Source organism: Saccopteryx bilineata, chromosome 5 (genome assembly GCF_036850765.1).
Source record: "Saccopteryx bilineata isolate mSacBil1 chromosome 5, mSacBil1_pri_phased_curated, whole genome shotgun sequence".
Lineage (NCBI taxonomy): Eukaryota > Metazoa > Chordata > Mammalia > Chiroptera > Emballonuridae > Saccopteryx > Saccopteryx bilineata.
In genome coordinates this window covers 229,882,055-229,889,121 of record NC_089494.1, presented here as the reverse complement: position 1 = coordinate 229,889,121, position 7,067 = coordinate 229,882,055, and the positions used below count along the sequence as shown (strand labels likewise).

General features: G+C 40.1%; 1 pseudogene; it reads right to left on the bottom strand.

The window, feature by feature from the left end:
* Positions 1 to 1,522: 1,522 nt before the first annotated feature.
* LOC136338555 (small ribosomal subunit protein uS8-like) lies at positions 1,523 to 1,897 on the bottom strand (annotated as a pseudogene).
* Between the last annotated feature and the right edge of the window lie 5,170 nt (positions 1,898 to 7,067).

Sequence of the window (7,067 nt, the reverse complement as noted above, 5' to 3'; positions counted from 1 at the left end):
ATATCCAAGTACATGTTAAAAATTTTAACATTCTGAAAAACAATATTAAAAAAAAAGTTGCCCGACCTGTGGCACAGTTTATAGCAGGGGTCGGGAAACTATTTGGCTGAGAGAGCCACGAACACCACATATTTTAAAATGTAATTCCGTGAGAGCCATACAATGACCCATGTACGTTAGGAATTATCCAATAAAAATTTGGTGTTGTCCTGGAGGACAGCTGTGATTGGCTCCAGCCACCCACAACCATGAACATGAGCGGTAGGAAATGAATGGATTGTAATGCATGAAAATGTTTTATATTTTTAACGTTATTATTTTTTTATTAAAGATTTATCTGCAAGCCAGTTGCAGCCATCAAAAGAGCCACATCTGGCTCACGAGCCATAGGTTCCCAACTCCTGGTATATAGAGTATCAAGCTGGAACGCTGAGGTTGCTGGTTCAAAACCCTGGGCTTGCCTGGTCAAGGCACATACGATAAACAACTAAAGGTAATCAATGAACAACTAAAGTGAAGCAATTATGAGCTGATGCTCCTCACTCTCATCTCTCTTTTGAAAAGAAAGAAAAATTAATGAAAATTAAAAATAAATAAAATGTGTGTTTAAAAATATTAATCCCAACTGTCTCTTTACTTGTCTTACTGTGACTACTAGAAAGTTGAATTACATGCCCACGCCTCTTGTTGTATCTGCCCTGGACAGCTCGGCTCTTAGGAAAGGGGGGCGGAGCCCTGGTTTGTTTCACACGAGCCACCTGCCCTCTTCTGTGGTTGAGCTCTTTATAAGCATTTTATAAGCATTTCCCAGGTGAAGTGGTCCAACAAACTCACTCACCCCAATTCCAGGAACACACTTGTGACACATTAACAGTAAAACTGTAGTTAGAAAAGATGTTTCAGCTCGACCTGTGATGGTGCAGTGGATAAAGCATCAACTGGAATGCTGAGGTCGCCAGTTCAAAACCCCAGACTTGATGGGTCAAGGCACATACCAGAAGCAACTATGAATCCATGCGTCCCGCTCCTCCTCCCTTTTCTTTCTCTCACCTCTCTAAAATGAATAAAAGCTTTTAAAAAAAATAAAAAAGATGTTTCATTTTTATAAAAAGGCGATTTGACGAACATATATTGATAAAATGTTATTGACATGCCATCCAAATTTACATACTTTGAGATGAGTCTTAGTGATCTGTGGGCTCTAGCTGTCTCCCAGCCTGCTTCCTTATAAGCACTTGCATAGTTAACTAACCATATATTTCAGGGCAGTTAATAACAGTGCATGAAATAAGCATTGTCAAGCCAGGGCCAGACACCTTCCTCTGCTGAGCCATGAGCATGATGGGTGAGTTATCACAAGTCAAAACTTTCTTGTTCACTTCAGAAAAATAGGATTCACCAGTTAACACAAAGGCTGCACACTGCTGCAGGAGCTCTTGCTAATCTGCTGTTATGTTCAAAACAACTGAGTGAAGCACCCAAGTCCACAGAGGCATTTTATTTGCATATATGTATTACATCCCTAGAAAAAGAATCCCAGGGTTTTCCCTCCTGAGTGTTTGGTCTTGCTTCTCCATGGTCCATGCTGCCCGCTGAGGTTGTCAGTACAATGAAACCAAACTGACAGGATGGAAGCAGGCTGCTCTACAATTTTTCTAGATCTTTGAGCTGCACATAAAATCTGGGGCTGATTACTCTACATTTGTTGAACCTGAGGTTGACAACAATTTTCCTAGCTCTGTGGTCATCAATAATTTCAAGTTTGCCAATAAAACCATGCTTCATCATCACAGAAACCTTATGATGACTTCGGAGCATGTCCTAATACGAACCTGCCTCTCTTTTCAACCTTGTGGATACTCTTGAGAGCATCAGCTAGGACAATCATGCCCACCATTATGCCAGCACAGAAAGATGGCGGGAAAAGCCACCTGAGTCATTTTTTTTTTTAAAGATTTTTTTAAAAATTTTTATTTATTTATTTATTCATTTTAGAGAGAAGAGGGGGAGACAGAGGGGAGACAGAGAGAGAGAAGGTCAGGAGGAGCTGGAAGCATCAACTCCCATATGTGCCTTGACCAGGCAAGCCCAGGGTTTTGAACCAGCAACCTCAGCATTTCCAGGTCGATGCTTTATCCACTGCGCCACCACAGGTCAGGCCTACCTGAGTCATTTTTAAAGCTCCATCCCCACTTTCTTCCCTGCCCAGACTCTACATCCAAAGATTCTGCTTGAACTAGTTTGAGATAGGACCTGGGCCTCATCATTTTTAAGAAATCTGTTCAGGTGGTTCCATACGCAACCAAGTTGGGAACCAGTGTGTGTGGTGGACCCTTGCTATTCAAAGCTGATCGTAAAGCCAGCAGCACTGGCTTCACCTGGAGTTTAGTCCTTACCTCAGACACATTCATTAGAATCTGCTTTTTAAACAATTCTCCAGATAATATGTAAGTACTTTAAAGTTTGAGTCACTGATTTATATCATAGGCTAGATTCAAACCCTCACTCCATCACTTATTAGCTATGTGACCTTGAATAAGTTACCCAACATGCCTGTACCTTAAATCCCTCATAAAGAGAGTATAGTAATAGTACTTACTACCTGTAAGGTGGTTGTGAGAATTTCATCCAATGTTGTTCTAAATTCTTTAGAATAGTGTTTGATTCATAGTACATGCACAGCAAATGTTAGGTATTATTAATTACCCCTTTTTTTAATTTATTCATTTTAGAGAGGAGGGGGGGGAGAGAGAGAGAGAGAGAGAGAGAGAGAGAGAGAGAGAAGGGGGGAGGAGCAGGAAGCATCAACTCCTATATGTGCCTTGACCAGGCAAGCCAGGGTTTTGAACCGGCAACCTCAGTGTTTCCAGGTTGACGCTTTATCCACTGCGCCACCACAGGTCAGGCCTTAATTACCCTTTCTTGATTTGAATTTTAAACATTTGATGGGAGTTGTTAAAATGTATGTTTTTAAATTTTTCAGAGAACATAATTTTAAGGCTCAGTCTCTTAGGAGTTACTACCATGAAGTTACTTATTCACTTTGTGGTTCTAATACCATGAAAAAAATAATTTCAAAACTGAGAGTGATGTGTTGGACCCAGCTGCAAAAATTTAAAATCAGTTACATGCAGCTGCACTCCAGTTCCCCTAATTCATCTAACAGCTTTTAGTGGGTTCTATAAATGACATTAGAAAAGGCACAGCAGATGTGCAAGATGGCTCCTGAAATCTAAAGTGGGACAGATGGTTCTCTGGTTGATTGACAGCATGAGGAGCAGTGCTGCAAGGGTCACCTCCTGTGGAGGACGCGCCCCCACCCACTGTGTTCTGCCTGCAAATCAAACTGTCATACAAGAAAGAAAAAAGCAGGAATGGCTATTCAGAAAGTCTTTGTTTTCAAATACTCATTGTAGGTGAAAAGATTCTCTGCAAAAAAGAGTTACCTAAATGTGGAAAAAAATTCTCCTGCTCTAACCAACCAAAGAGTTGACTCTGCATAGTTACAACAAAGTGGACAGATTCATGTTTGAACATAATACTCAGGATACTGGAGATTGAGCTGAGATTAATGAAAGAACAAAGAACTAATGTGCATCAGCATTTATCAACCAGCAAATAACACTGATTAATACCACACTGTTTAATCATTGGAAGCCTTACATTGCCCTTAAAAGTAAGCTTCTTGTTTTTATTAGAAAGCTGGACAACTATTTGTGGTTGTTGATCAGGAATTTGCAATTTAGGCTACCTCACCTGTATGCTTATCTCGATCTCTTCAAATTCCTTTCTAGAACTTCAGATCTTAAAGAAAAGAAAAAGAAAAAAGACAACTCACACTTCTTGCATGTACAGTAAGTGCTAGACCCTCTGCTAGGTGCTTTCTTATAACTTTATATGACTTAGGATCTCAGAGATATTGACTCTTTATTCTTAGGTTACTAACACAGAAACAAGGGCCCCTTATATTACTGATGCTTCTCTTCAGATCCTCCGCTATAAAAGGGAAACCAAGCATAGAACAAGCTCCAGGAAAATATATTTAAGCATAAGTTCAGATGTGCAAGTGGCCTGAACCCCTTAAAAAGGACATATTCACTACAAAAGGTCAGACATGTCCATTCACAGGAAGACTGAGATTTGCGGCTCCTCCCTGGGGCTATTCCTTGGAATTGCACCTGATAGGAGCCTCTGTTGTCTACTTGTGCCCCACCTTACCACTTGCACCTTGTCAAATCTGCCATGATCCTGGACATCCAGAACATAAATATCCCAGCAATCCCAAGGGCTCCTTGCCCACAATGGGCAGCTATGCGCCCTTGGGCTGAATCTTCTGACATTTATACATAGAAAAGAGCTGAATGTTGCTCATGATTCTCAACTGTGGAATGCACAGGCATGCCAATAGGCTTTATTCCCTATTAGCTACTCTCAGAGGACCTCAAAGAAGGTTGTTCAAGCTGTGGACAACTGGCCTGGGGCTCTGCTCATCCCATACGCTGAGTGGATCAATGGTTTGTGGCACATTCATGGAACCATAGCTGGGAAATGTTATGCTATTAATTATCCCTTCTCATTCTCATATTTTCTACTCTTCTCTTTAGTGGTTCTTCCCCTTTGACAATTACTGTCTAGACTCTATGGAATTAATAAAACAAAAACAAAACTAAATTTCATCCATTTCTTATTTTTCTTTCAGCCTCCCACTTTAAATTTTCCTTTCACCACACAGCTAAGCTTTTGTAAAGAGTGGTCTATACTTTTCACTGCATTATTCCCAACCATTCTTTTATCATCCCATTTATATCTAGATTTTAATGAAACTACTTTGCCAAAGTTACAAATAACCTTATTACTATATTTAATGGGTAATTCTCAGTCCTTACGAACATTTGATATGCTTGATCATTCCTTCCTTCTTGGAACATCTGTTTCTATGACACTCCATTTTGAGCAGTAAGTATGTGTTGAACATTAAGCATAGGACATAATCTCTACCCTCAGGGGGCATAAATGGAAATATGTTGAGTAATAATTGTGGTTAGGAAATTTAACAGTTCAACTGAAAAAAAAAACCCAAACTTTTCTTGACACTGAAATCAAGGAATTTATTACATGTGCTTCATTTATGTGAATTAATGAGTACCCTAAATAATTTCTTTGTAATTAGTTATTTTAAACTTAGGTCTAATCGCCTGACCTGTGGGGGCGCAGTGGGTAAAGCATCGACCTGGAATGCTGAGGTCGCCGATTCGAAACCCTGGGCACATATGGGAGTTTATGCTTCCTGCTCCCTCTTCCCCTTCTCTCTCTCTCCTCTCTAAAATGAATAAATATCAATAAAAAGATTTAAAAAAAGATAAAATAGTAATATTCATTTATGAAAAAAACTAACTTAGGTCTAACAACTGGACATTTCGTACTGTGGCATTTCTTTAGATCTTAATTCAGTGTAGGTATTTTGAAGTGAGTGGATTTAATTTAATCCAGGTAGATCAATTTCCGGTTATCTCATAGTTCAAGATTAAAGCACCAAGAGTCTGAATTGGCTGATAAATCTCGATCAACTGTGAATTATCAACTCCCACTTTGGATCTTAATAATTTGTTTTAATACTTTGTGACATTGCCCAATTACTAATGGACTCGATACCTCTAAATGTCAGCACAGAAAATGTGTTTACCTTAAATGTACAGAATCCTGTTTGTTTCCACAGAAAGAGCACTATACTTTTTTTATCAATAAAATCCAATTAATTAATTAATTTGATTGCAGAGAAATAAGTGGGCAACAGAAAATACAGCCATCAATATCTACTATGTGCCATATGTTAGGCATGTATAAAGACTATGATAAAGTCTAAAGTTCCATAAGTATAAAGACTATAATAAAATTGAATTCTGAAATCTTACAATCTAGTCAGAATGCAAAGAACAGATTTTACTTTAGCATAAAGCTCAGCCAATGTCTTCTAGCTTTCTTCTCTTTATTTCTTCTCTTATAAAAATGTACTCAACAAATTTAAGAAATATTTGATTTTATACTATGTGCCAATCATTTTGATGCCAGACAGGCTCCTAGTCTCATGGCCCTTTTATTTTAGTGAGTGGAGAGAGAGAGAGAGAGAGAGAGAGAGAATAAAATAAGTAATTCTTTTAGATTAAGATAAGTGCTGTGGGCCGTGGCTAGTTGGCTCAGTAGTAGAGCATTGGCCCAGCATGTGGAAATCCCAGGTTCGATTCCCAGCCAGGGCACATATGAGAAGCGACCATCTGCTTCTCCACCCCTCCTCTTCCCTTTTCTCTATTTCTCTTCCCTTCCCACAGCCATGGCTCAAATGGTTGAATGGTTTCAGCAAGTTGCCCCTTCCCCCAAATGAATACCTAGAGGAAGTGTTCTCAAGGAGTAACCACAATTGCAAAGGCCCTGAGCCCAGAACAAGCTTAGCATGTTCCAGGAACAAAAGGAGTACTAATTACTAATATCAATTATCTCAGAGACATATTTGGAGTGTAAAGATTTATAAGCCAAGCTCTCTGTCCTACAGGAGCTCTGTAACAGCAATAGACATAAGCAAAAAGAACACGATACAGTGCATAAGCGACAATGTAGTGACAAAAGCCTGTACAAAGTAAAGAGGCACTGAGGAGGAGGAGTGATGAATTCTCTGCGTCTGTTTCCAAGGCGGCTTCACAAAGGAGGTTGACAAGGTAGGGAACAGAGTTGAAGGGAAGGAGGATAGGACATTGCATAGAGGTGCTGGTTTTGCTTCTTCATGATGAGCACAGTAAAAGAAACTGAGGCTCAAGAGGACAAAGGCCAAGCTAGGAAGAGCCTTATATTCTGTGCATGACGGGGAATAATCAAAAAGGCCCTAAGGCCTGACCAGGCGGTGGCGCAGTGGATAGAATATCGGACTGGGATGGGAAGGACCCAGGTTCGAGACCCTGAGGTCACCAGCTTGAGTGCAGGCTCATCTGGTTTGAGCAAAGCTCACCAGCTTGGACCCAAGGTCGCTGCCTCCAGCAAGGGGTTCCTCGGTCTGCTGAAGGCCCACGGTCAAGGCA